General features: G+C 33.6%; 1 protein-coding gene and 1 long non-coding RNA gene across 51 annotated transcripts in view; both read right to left on the bottom strand.

The window, feature by feature from the left end:
* Window positions 1-13,404, bottom strand: part of LOC125659436 (leucine-rich repeat-containing protein 15-like) — a 615,079-nt gene that overhangs the window by 440,886 nt on the left and 160,789 nt on the right. The gene's annotated exons all lie outside the window — the stretch shown is intronic.
* On the bottom strand, window positions 118-2,173 carry LOC130050125 (uncharacterized). The gene is made up of 2 exons (XR_008798529.1): window positions 1,951-2,173; window positions 118-1,778 (listed from the first exon to the last, which is right to left on the bottom strand). It is a non-coding gene; the product is annotated as an uncharacterized LOC130050125 (long non-coding RNA).

Below are 13,404 nucleotides of genomic sequence, written 5' to 3'. Positions count from 1 at the left end.
TTGCCGAGTGTTGTCTTATTCCTTGATATCAATAACACCAATGACCCAAATATTGAAGATGTTTAACCCAAATTTCAAAATAATTTAAGTATGGTAGCATAACTAATGGTCTTGTTCTTGTTTTTAAGCATATATAAGTCATTCTATGCCATATCATACTACAAATATGTAGAATTTGATAAACCGTAACCATTCTCATAAATGTTATAAAAAACACAAATCCAGAGTAGGGAAAACACGGACGACAGAAACACTATAGATTTATCAGATGCTAGGAGTAAGCATCCCCTGTTAACCAGTTTCACCCGCCGTAAGACTACTGTTTTGATCAGGTAAACGGAGTACTCGGTAGTCAAACTCAGCATAAAAGAACGGCATAATTATTTCTATGAAACACGCCAGACAATATTGATGGATTTTAATTTGAAACTAAATCATAATAATTTATAACTGCCATAGAATATGCAAAATATTGACTTGAAACGCGACTGTAACATCAACGTTTTTGTCATTATCGTATTTTTCAGTAGCCTACCTCCATTTAACAAATGATCATACGCAGCATATGCTTTCGGATAGAATCAATTCAGATCCATAAACATCATATCCATATTTTTGCATACTAATTTTGACTAAGAATTACTCCGTTTACGTGATCAATTAATAGGGCTCAAGGCAGGTTTGACCAGTCAACATAGGGATGCTTACTCCTCCTAGGCACCCAATCCAACATCTGTTATATCCAGGGGTCTGTGTTTGCCTTTATCTTAAAGGACACAACGCATGTTTTTAAACGTTTTTCTTTTTTCAGCAAAATTCTTTCCATGCCTAAAACCACTTTAAATGTGTTTTAAATGAAATATGTTGCGTAGTTTTCGAGTTTGAAAGCGATGGAATTCAAATCTTGCGATATCGTGGTATGCATATTTACTTTCGCTATTTTACGTGCCATTATGTGTGACGTCATATGTGCCCTCGGATTTGAAAACATCTATAAGTCATTTCATAAACAAATTAGATTTAATCGACAAAAAAAAACAAAAAAACAATTATCACGTTAACAGCTTGTAAATAATATTGCATTAAGATGTTTTGTGCCGTATTCGGGTGTACTAGTTGTCGGTAGAAAGGATTTAGACTGAGTATTTTTCAATTTTTCGAAGGAAGGTACGAGAAAAAAGACGTGGATATGTTTTTGTTAGAGCAAGAAATTTACCTTTAAAATAAACCACCCAGTCACCTTTTCAAAAACCACTTGGACAGAAACCCAGATAAACTGCGAGAAAATGGATATATCGAAGCTAAGCACTACATAATTCTGTTCTGGTCTTCAAATTCAATACACACTCGGATCAACTAACCTTCACCTTGTAACAACATACCGTTTATATAACTTGTGCTTCCAGTTTCTACCAACTGGTAGATTTACAAAGATTTTAAAGATACAAAATAATTGAACTTTTAATCATATAAATAATAGAATATTGTATTTCTTAACTTTAAATGGAATTATAAAATTATTTCCACATTAACTCGTAACATCTTGAGTGCGTCAGTATAACGCCTTGCTCCCACTTCCTAACGATGTACAGATCACAATTTGTAAAATTAATATGATTGCTTTATCAAAATAAAATATTGTGATTTCCACTTTAAATTTGATTATTTTTATTGATTTGTGTGGTTTTTTCTTCTTTTTTCTTTCTTTTCGAAATGCACCCGTGACAGTAGCTTGGCCTAGGGTCTAGTTGTCAACAATGTAACGTATTATGATTTGTCTAATCCAAAAAAAAATAAGAAAAACAGTGTCAATTGCAGATGTATAAAGAAATGACATTACCAAACAGTTTGTAAACAGCGACCCATATAAACATTATTTACTCGCAATATTAGGGGCCTTCCGTGGCCGAGTGGCTAGAGCATTGCGCTCAAAATCACATGGCCTCTCACCTCTGTCGGCGCGGGTTCGAATCCCGCTCGCGCCGGTAAGTGAGAAAGTGTCCCAGTTTACTTTCGGAAGGTCGGTGGTTATCTTCCCAGGTACATTGTAACTGGGTTCTCTCTTCCACCAATAAAAACTGGGCGCCACTATATAACTGAAAAATTATTGAGTGTGGCAGAAAACATCAAAAACAAAAAATACTCACAATATTGCCGATTTCATACACGCTTTCAACGCTATATTTGGGTATTTACATTCTTTCGATATCTTTTCTTTATATATATATATATATATATATATATATATATATATATAAAGAAATATATATATATATATATATATATATATATATATATATATATATATATAAAGAAATATATATATATATAAATAAAGAAATATATATATAAAGAAATATATAAATATATATATATATATATATATGCATTGAATATGACATAAAAGAAATAATCAGATGCACTATATATATATATATATATATATATATATATATATATATATATATATAATTCAATAATAAAGCAGGAAAATATACAGTTCCAAAATATATTTAAATCACTAGCGCTTTCTGGATTTTAACATCCATCCTCAGATGAATACAAATTAATAATGAAAACAAAGTTGTTTATCTTAGAAACGTCTATTGTGACGTCATGACGTCATGATAGTCTTTGCGACGAGGGAATAGATACATGACGTCATAATACAAAAGTTCGGGAAAGATGACTTGGACAAAATAAGAATGAACATTTACATGATAAAAGTTGATGAATTAAGAGGTTTAACAATCAGAATTTCTCATATATGCATTGATTAAAGTTTGTTTAGTTTAGGAGAAAACAGTTTAATGATACAATTTTCTTTAGCAAGTCTCATGGACGTTGATTCTGTTTTAAGTTTATAAAATGGAAATACGATGTAGTTGCCTCTAGCACAGGTGTCAAAGTGTTCGCTGCATGGGGTATTTCTTGTACTGGGATCGTTAATTTGTTGGCGATGGACACGCATCCTGGCTGTTAGTTTGTCCAATATATTCCTCGCCACACCCGTTGCAAATAATGCAGTATAGTAAGTTTTTCGACTTGCATGATATGTTATCATTTACAGTAAAATATTTTCCGCATTTAAAAGTAATAGAAGGTACTGTTTTTAGGAAGGGACATGTACCACACCTTGAGTCACCACATGTAGAAACTGCGTATTTTTCAGGCGTTGAATTGAATTTGGCTTTTGTTAATATTTTTTTCAAGTTAGATGGTTGTCTTTGGCTGTGAAGTAGGTCGGATTTGGGAATAATTTTTTGAAGTTCTAAATCACGCTTGATAACTGTAAAATTCTTCTTAGCTTCCTGAAAGATATTTATATGTTTTGGGTTGTAAGTTGTCATAAATGGTATTAGGAAAGGATCGTGTTCTTTTTCTCTTGTTGTTCTAAGTGTATGCTGTGGAATTTTCTTTGCTTCATTTATCGCTGAAAGAATGAGTGTTTCCGGATAATTCTGCGCAGTAAGAAATATTTTCAATTTCGCCAGTCTTTGGTCTTTAGTATTTTCATCTTTAACAATAGTGTAAATCCTTCTGGCCAAATTGTACGGTTTTATATTTTGGGAAAAATCCGAAGAAGACCTGATCAAGTTTCACAATTTGTTGAATACGCTCAATCCAAATATCCAGTTTACCATGGAATACAGTGATACTTCGATTCCTTTTTTGGACATCAAGGTGATAAAACATGAAACCAACATCCTAACTGATATATTTTACAAAACAAAAAACAACAAAAAACGGACACACACCAATATTTGAATTTCAAACCATGTCATCCTACACACACTAAAAGGAATATCCCGACAAAATAACGACAAAATAGCATGACGCTTTCCCCGCGATACAACCATCAGAACATGTACATGTACGCTGTGACGTACTTTTACATTTTGACGTCATATGGTGCGAAGTGCACAGAGGTACATTTATAACAGCACCGTGATTTTGCGTTCAACATTTGATGAATCAATTTAGCTACTTCAATGCAAATTGCCTTATAATCATGGACGGATGTGGGATTCAGTTTAGAGAGGATTAGAAAAAATCTGAGACGAGGGGGCGGGTGACAGCTTTTAGGTGCTCGATGGGAATAATTTGTTAATCGGGGATGGACGCATATATTTTGTGCTTATATCCATTGATTTATTATCATATATCGTGATTCAATTTCTTCACGATGAAATAAATTAATATTTACATCAGTCTTCATGATAACTTTTCTGAGACGCTATTCATACTAACTAGCTAATTGAATAGATTTATTTGCTCGTTGTCCTTATGAATTTGTTTGCTAGTCCGTAAATAAAAACACACATGTAACAGAAACATCAGACACGATTTATATGGATGCATCTATAACACAGGGACATGTATTAAAAAATTGAGATTGTTAACAAACACAAATCAGACTTTTAAAAATAAAAAAATAAATTGTCATCGATTTTTTTCAATCCAAACACTTTATTGATCGAAAATTTTCCCCTAGCTATACCAGCTAGTGCTGAGACAATTTCTAGACGCGAGTAGTCTCGGGGAGTCGGCTAGTTCATCTGCACGAGCTTTAATGGAGAGTGCTACATTGTACATGTATAAATTTATTATGAACATATTTTGTCAGTATCAATGTTTTCTCTGAACGTCCTCGATATACAGACTGTGGACAAAAGTATCGGAACGGTTTACGTGACGTTACACAAGAATGAAACTGTTCGTGTTATTTACGGCAGGCATTTTCAGTGTAGATACGATTTGACACTACACCTTAGGTATTTTCATAATGATGATGACTTCCTGTTTACACTAACTACGTTATTTTTGTCGTCTGCAATCATAAAGTAAGTAAAGACCTCTCCAAACAACATGGCCTCGAAACATAAATATGCATCGGATGGTGTCAAACAGTCAGTTGCTACATTAGTTCAGAATGGAAATTCTTTTCAGAAAGTTGCAGATATGTTAGATATGGCTAAAACATCTGTGCATCGAATTTACAGAAATTTCTGTGAACGAGGAACTGTAAAAACAGCCCCTAAAACAGGTCGCAAGAAAAGTCTCAGCGATCGTGACGGAAGGAAAATTTTACGACAAGTGAAGGCTAACAGGAAAACTCCATTGGCCGATGTGACGAATAATTTTAACAATAATGAAAACAGAAATGTATCCAAAAAGACAGTGTGGCGTTTTCTTAAGAATCAGAGGTATAGTCGATGTGTCTGCAAGAAAAAAATCAGGATTTCCCCTGTAAACAGACAGAGAAGAGTGGCATGGTGTCGAGCCAAATCAACATGGACAAACGATGACTGGAAAAAAATTATTTTTTCAGACGAGAGTCAAATTGTTATTGGTAGTGATAACAAAGTGTATATCTGGAGAAAAAGTGACGAGGCCTTTAGACCAGAATGTATTTCACCTGTAAAAACCAAGAAACTTGCCGTGATGGTTTGGGGTTGCATAACCTATCATGGCGTCGGCACATTAACACGTGTGGAGGGGAACATCAATTCAGATAAATATATTCAAATCATAGACAACAATCTATGGCCAGTAATAGCAAGACACTTTCCTGACAATAATTATATATTTCAAGATGATAATGCACCAGTTCATCGTTCTAGGGCTACTAAAACATTCATGGAATATAACCATATCAACACGATGGAGTGGCCGGCACAGAGCCCAGATATAAACATTATAGAAAATTTATGGTTAAAGATTAAAAAAAAGATAGAGCAATCAATGGATGAGATTACCTCTGTGGAACAATTATATGATAAAATTTATTCAATTTGGACCCGTTTCGATTGTGAAACTATTAAACATTTGTACCAATCCCTCCCCAAGAGAATCACTGCAGTACGGAGAGCCAAAGGCTATATCACGAAATATTAAAGTAAGTTTTGATGAATAAGGTATTTTTTGGACAGGGAGATACAAAATTGTCTTCTCTTGAAAATAGTGGCAATTTATTTTTAGTATTCTTTATGAAATATGGTTATTTTTAGCATCGAATCAAACGCGAGTATTTTTTGCAAACTGGACAACGTCATAAATCGTTCCGATACTTTTGTCCACAGTCTGTACATGTTCTAATACTTGTAAGTGGTGTACGTTTTACGATATTTTGACACACACCTGTTGATTTTGAATAAATGTTGTAAGTTTTGCTGCATTTGTAACCGGACACATTCAACATTGAATCCTAAAGTGGCATGCAAACGTTGAGATTAAACATTCAATTTCAATACATAGGATGTTTCTGGTATTAAAGAAAAAAAATTACATTGAAGAGATTGACGGTATATAAGTTACACATTGAAGAAATCGACGTTATATATTTGTATGCATCTATTTCATCAAATATTTTAATTTAAATTGTACTCTGACAAAAGGACACATAGATGTATATGCAAGGTGAAGATAACGAACAGTGATCAATCTCATAACTCCTATAAGCAATACAAAATAGATAGTTGGGACATATATAAGATGGATCATTACTCGTTATCTTCACTTTTCCATCAATGATATGGAAGGTGAAGATAACGAACACTGGTGAATCTCATAACTCTTTAAGGAATACAAAATAGAGAGTTGGGCAAAGATGAACCCCTGGATATACGATCGGTGGGACCAGGTGTCTAGGAGGAGTAAGCATTCCCTGGCGACCGGTCAAACCCGCCATGAGTCCTATAGCTTGATATATTGAATGCTTAACACTGTTTCCATCCAATTGAGACATTATATGGTGTTGTGAATAGTACAGTCAACGATAAGAGAATGGAAGGTATAACATAATCCAATCATATGATAGCTCATTTTGTTCATGTATGCATACTGAAAGATTTTACATAGGTTGTAAGAAAGTGGTGCTTATACACGTGGTTTTCTCTATTTTTCCTTTCAAAGTTTTTGACAAATTGGAACAAAGTTAGTAAGATGTGTATTGTGTAAACAGATCAACAACTCCCATGCTAGAATGATTTGTATAACTCATTGAATCTATAATGACGATTATTGTTTATTTACCATTCATTATACAGTACAATCAATATCTGGTTAAATTGTATGAAGTTTTGATTTTCAAAAATCCAATTTACAAACGGATATTATCTTTAATATTTACTAGAGTTGGTATTCAATCTATTTTTAATAGTGCTAATTTCACTTTCATTTGGGAAATAAATACATGATCATATTAGGATTTTTTTTAATCCAAAAGACTCTGTATCATAATAGCATGTTCGACATATGAATTTTATATCCCTTTGAAGTGAACCAGAAAATGTACACTGATATTCACGCAATCGATTGACAGATATGTTTCAATGAGATTATTCTGAGCATAAAAGGCCAATATTTGCAGATTTGTATAGTGCATATAGTTAAGTTTTTTTACTTCTTAACTTCGTATTTCTGATAGGAGCTACGATATTACTTATTGTTTATTTATCGTCACCGTTTCCTCATTGTACAGTATTAATTATCAAAAAATATTAAAGGGGAAAGCCGGCGCTCTAAATTCTCGGCAGAGAAAATAAGTGCTTTGTCATTAGGGAGGAAGGATAGACCATGCTTAAACAAATACACAGGAATGGGAGCACTCTGAATGATCAAAATAATGAACTCGGTACTGTACCACTGCAACTTCCGGAGAGAAAGAAAAACAGCGTGGGTACTTATTGAATATCCCTACTAGAATCTTTACAAGGCTATTTATCATTTCATAATTCAAATTCAAAACAATAAAATCCATGTATCACTCGTTTTCTGTTAAGTGAAGGAGAAGAAAGAAATTTTATAGAAAAAAATTAAGGAAGTAGACCAATATGAGAATATATTCAAAACCAGGTTTTCTCATGTCAAATGTTACTGTTTGGTATCGTTTTAATTATATAAATACATTGAAAACAATATAATGCATATTATAAAAAAAACTGCGTTTTTTTTTAAATAAATAACTACAACATTTATTTTACCCCGACCAGTTTTCACACCTCCTGAAAGGAAACCAATAACCACAGCATTTATCGGGACTACTTAATACTGATTGTATTTTCTCAGTATTTATCAACAAATATCAAAATCCACAGTACAAATGACAATAAGAATCAACATGTCACTGTACCAATAAAATATCAATAACAACAGTGAAAACACCATTAATCAGAATGCATCAGTACTGACAGAAGAATAACAGTGATTATCAACATTTATCAGTAAAACATATCATTCTCGGTGCACTTTCCGAACAGCATTTGAAAAAAAAAAAAAAATCCACGTAGACATAACTGTTTCCTGTTCTGCCATTATCGTAAACTCCTCTGTAATGTTAGAATTATGACATCTAAGTAGTCATTACAGTACTTAAAAATGTATTCCTTTAGTGAAGAGAGTGTGTATTCTTTCAATTGTATAGATGCAAAATATCACATCTCTATCTGATTATCTATGGGAAGAACCCACACTTCAAGAATATTGACATAGTATTTAATAATGCAGGTGTGAAATTGCTGTATATACAACCTTATGACAGCATACAACGTCCATAACTGTTGATCATTTTAACTTTTATATCCCTATCCTTGCTTTGTGATAATGTTCACTAAATTTTATGAATCTTTTATTTGTCTATTGCTGAAAAGTTAACAATAAGACATAAAATAAGCTGGTATATTCAAGGGTCCGTGGTTATCCACCTCTCTATTTTGTATTGTCTATAGGAGTTATGAGATTGATCAAAGCTTATCTTCACCTTTGTAAACTATGAAATACTTTTCATTTGCTTCTCTCTTTTTTTTTGATTAGTTGTAACATATTGATTATCATGCACAATCTTCAGTTGCCTTTGCAGATGTTAAAACACATATGCGTACGTGGGATAATGCACGAAAGGTAAATATAACGATCAGTGATCAATCTCAAAATTCTCATAAGAAATACAAAATAGAGAGTTTGGCAAAAACGGACCCATGGGTATACCAGAGGTGGAAACAGGTGACCAGGAAGAGTGAGAACTCCATGTCAACCCGTCACACATGCTGTGAGTCATATGTCTTGATCAGGTAAACAGAGTAATCAGTAGTCAAATCAGAGTGCCAAAACGGTCTTACAATGAATATGAAGGAAGTCAAACATCATTTGACCCAATGATATGGTGTATTGGAAAACTACATATAAATGTAGATCATAATAGCTACCATATAAGTTGCGAAATGCTGACTTTAAACGGAACTGTTTAAACCCCTGTAACATTAACTTGTTTGACATCAGCCTGTCTTTTAACAAAACAATGAAATATTAATATGTGTTAAAGTCACTACTTGTTCATTCTTTCTACAATAAAATTCCTTAGGGTTCCTGCTTCCCTTCTTTCTTTTTTATTCTTTGAATGATCTATTTGACTGCTCTTTCTTAAAAATATTTCTACCTTTGCATTTGTTCAAAATTTTATCACTAAATTATCACTATGGTGTTTCCATAAAATGCCATGGATTTCAAAACATACCATTTGTTATGTAAAATGTAATTTAATAATGTGTAGAACTAGAACACAAACAGGATCTAAAAATTAAGAGGATGTCGGGATGTATTACTGATTAAGGTAGAAAGAACGAATATTGTGTCCAATGCCATCTCATGTGCTATGACACTCTTAATTTTTCAATCATTACTTGTTTGCGCATAATCTACATCAATTTTTTTATTGACATTTCCAGATATCCCTGTTTGTAAATCTGTAATTTTCCAAAACCATTTTTCTGTAAGATGTTTATTTGATTATCTGATAGATCAATCTGGATCCATTAAGCATTTTATATTTCAAATTGTATTACATATCATGAAACAAAGCTCCGCTATTTATAGAAGAGTGTTAAAGGACACAACGCATGTTTCTAAACTTTTTCATTTTTTCAGCAAAATTAATTCTTCTTATGCCTAAAACTTCTTGCATGTAATTTTGTATACTTTGAAAACATGAGATGTGTCCTTTAATCATCACGGTGATAGGTAGATATCTGATATTTTGCTCGTATTTCAAAACATCCGACCAGTCGCGGTATCTCATTAGTACTTGGGCGAGTCAATAGGTAACCAGCCCATTCCATTACCGATTGATCGAGACGGTCACGATTTTCATGCCTTGTTTTAATATATGTTTTATACCTGGGTACAAAATTGCACGCGTATCGAGTCATTCTTTAATAAGATATTGAATGTCAAACATGGCTAGAGATGTAAAGGCATGCCTTTCATCTAAAGTTGAATACCGTGTTATAATTCGGTACTTGCATTTAAAAGGTAAAACATGCAAGGAAATACATGGCGAGTTAGCCGATGGTTATGGGTCTTCTGCACCATCTTATGCTCAGGTTAAATTCTGGATAGGGGAATTCAAACGCAGTAGAACGTCTTTAGCAGATGAAGTCAGGTCTGAACGCCCACTGGATGCCACCGACGAAGAAATGTGTAAGAAAGTTCGGGATATAAGCAGATCGGGACGTGCAGGGGTTGGCATGTTAAAGAGTCCTCACTGTTACGACTTTAGCGTTAGGTATAGTTCTGAATTAATAGTGCTTCAACTTTAGCTGGTGACGTCTCAACATAAGTTAAATTCTCGACGGGACGTAAAACAATCAGCCTTCTAACCAACTAACCGTCTATGTTTCAAGTTTCAACATTTCATTGTTAACTTTGATTAGGAATTATCAATTTGGCAAACAAGTAATACTAGTAATCGCAACACTTCATTTGAATGATATGACCAGAACAATCAATGAATTATCTGTTTCTCAAACTCTATTAAGATATTTTAGTACTTCAAATAAAATCGATACTGCTTTGTTGAATTAATAAATTTGCAAGCATTTGATTTTGCTAAGTGAAGCATTCTAGGTGGTTTGCTCCTTTCTCCACTGAACTTTTTGCATAGATTGTGACTACTTTAAATGTTTGTCGTACAGACTGATGTGTACTACTACGCCAGTTGAACAGTGAACGAACGCTGAACGGTTTAGGGACGAACGGTTCTGTTTGGGGAAACGAACGTTTACCGGTTTGAAGGGAACGGTTTTCAACGATAACGGAACTGTTTTTATCTGAAACGGAAAACATTGAGATTGAAAACGAACGGTTTTCTTCGGTCGAAAATTGAAAACGAACGGTTTGGCTTCGATTTCAAATTCTGCATTTCTGACAATTTTGGTACTTTTTATTCATATATAGACATTGCGGAAAAGAAAGAGAGTACGTGTCAAAAAAGTTTAATTTGATCGATATGATGAATATTTTAAAAAAGAAGGAAGAGAGAGGGAAGTATATTAATACATACAATTACATGTGCCTTACATTACACATGTGGATATTTATATTTGTGTTACACATGTATGTAATCAATTAAAAATCACTTTACACATTAAAAAAATGGAATTGTGTGATTTGAGGCGTGGTCCGATTTAGATATAATACAAAGTAACATTGCCACTCTTTACTCAAAATGTTATGATTTTTTTTCTTCCGATTACTTAGTGCACAGGTAATTTCAAAGAGGAATTCAGTTTGTACATGTATAACGTGTAATTTGGAACATTTATATATGGGCTCAATGTAGTGCATTAAAGCGTTTGAAATCATATACAGTTCCTGACACATTGATTTTGACTACGGTTAACTCCGTTTACCTGATCAGGATATAGGGCTCACGGCGGGTGTGACCGGTCGACAGGGGATGCTGAATCTTCCTAGGCACTTGATCCCACCTCTGGTGTGCCCAGGGGTCCGTGTTTTCCCAACTATATAGTTTGTATTGCTTATAGGAGTTATGTGATTGATCACTTTTCGTTATCTTCACCTTTCATACATTTTCATAATGAATGTATCAAAAAATGAATACATCAATGAATGTCTATGTAATCTAATAATAAATAACAATTCTGGATCGAATTTCAATTTAGAACCCTTAATAACAATTTTCAATAAAAATATTCATTGTGCATTAAAACCCCCGATAGGGGTATGCCTGCATTGTTTCATTGTGATGGTGACATGTGACGTTAATTAATGGTACATATAAAGGTACCCTTTCGATAAACATACATTAAAAGGGTTTGGGTGACATATCCCAAAATTAAAAGAGGATATCAAAGAGGGCAAAGTCACTTGAGATGGGGACCTATTGTGTGAACTCTGTGTCCACTCTCCCGTAGACTAGTACAATGTACACCATTACTGTAGCAACTCTTAGTGCCTCGACCAATTCATACCCTCTTTTGAAGATGACACCACACAAACTGCTTTTGGAATTCTTATAAATGATTGTTTTTGATTTCCCGAAAAACATTTTCACGACTCGGAAATATGTCAAATTCAGATCAATGTAAGAGTTGTCCGTACTTAAAGTAGATCATGTAATTTGACATTTTATTTCCGAGCTTTTTCTTTTCATCAACAGTAACATTATTGCTATTCATTCATTTATTTATTGGTTTAAAAATGAAACATCCATGTTCATTCATTTTGTTCTTCAGTAAAAAGATTTTACCCATTGATTAAGAATATACTTTGTCGTGTCGTGATATACTTGTAATTTGTCGGTAAACATTTACGGATGTGAACTGCAGAACTGTCCACCCTTGTACAAGTTTAAAATATTGTGTCGAATCAGGAACGATAGCATTTTCCATGTCGACCTAACGCCATGTTGAAATAAAATAACAAACTGACGTGCGAGTTCCAAGTGACCATGCGGGAACGCATAGTTTGTGGGAACGAACGGTTTGGGCTTGAAACAAAACGCTGAACGCTTGAAACGAAACAGTTTAGTGTGGGAATGGAACGGTTTTATCGAGAACAAAACAGTTTAAGGTGGGAATTGGACAGTTTTTATCGAGAACAGAACGGTAACAGAACGCTTCAGGGTCTAAATGTTGAGTTTCTTGAAATAAGTTTTTGTTTTTTATCGCGACAACAGTGGCCGTGATAGATGATATCGGTTTGCAAGGTATCTCATAAGCAGCCATACTTTCACATCACTTGTGAGTTGATTGACAAATAAACAATCACTATATATTTCATTTCAAACGTATTGTGTGTTACCGTCAGGGATTGAGTCCTGGACACTCCGGTTGCAAATATAATAACAAAATTTAGATAGCGCCTTATATAAAACAAATTACGCTAAGGTGTATTAAAAAGATGAGCAGAAGAATGTAACAATAAAACACAATCAAAAGAAATGAAATTAGATGACAATATGAAAAAAGATTTTACACTTGTAGAATTATCAAAATAAAACACAATAATTAAGATCGATAGTTAAACTTGTTTTTATGTTGAACGCTATGCAGAGTTTTCTAAAAATACACTAAAGTGCTTTACGCAACTAGGTTTAAAACTTCC

Source organism: Ostrea edulis, chromosome 9 (genome assembly GCF_947568905.1).
Source record: "Ostrea edulis chromosome 9, xbOstEdul1.1, whole genome shotgun sequence".
In the NCBI taxonomy this organism is placed as follows: domain Eukaryota; kingdom Metazoa; phylum Mollusca; class Bivalvia; order Ostreida; family Ostreidae; genus Ostrea; species Ostrea edulis.
This window is presented reverse-complemented; position numbering and strand designations above follow the sequence as displayed.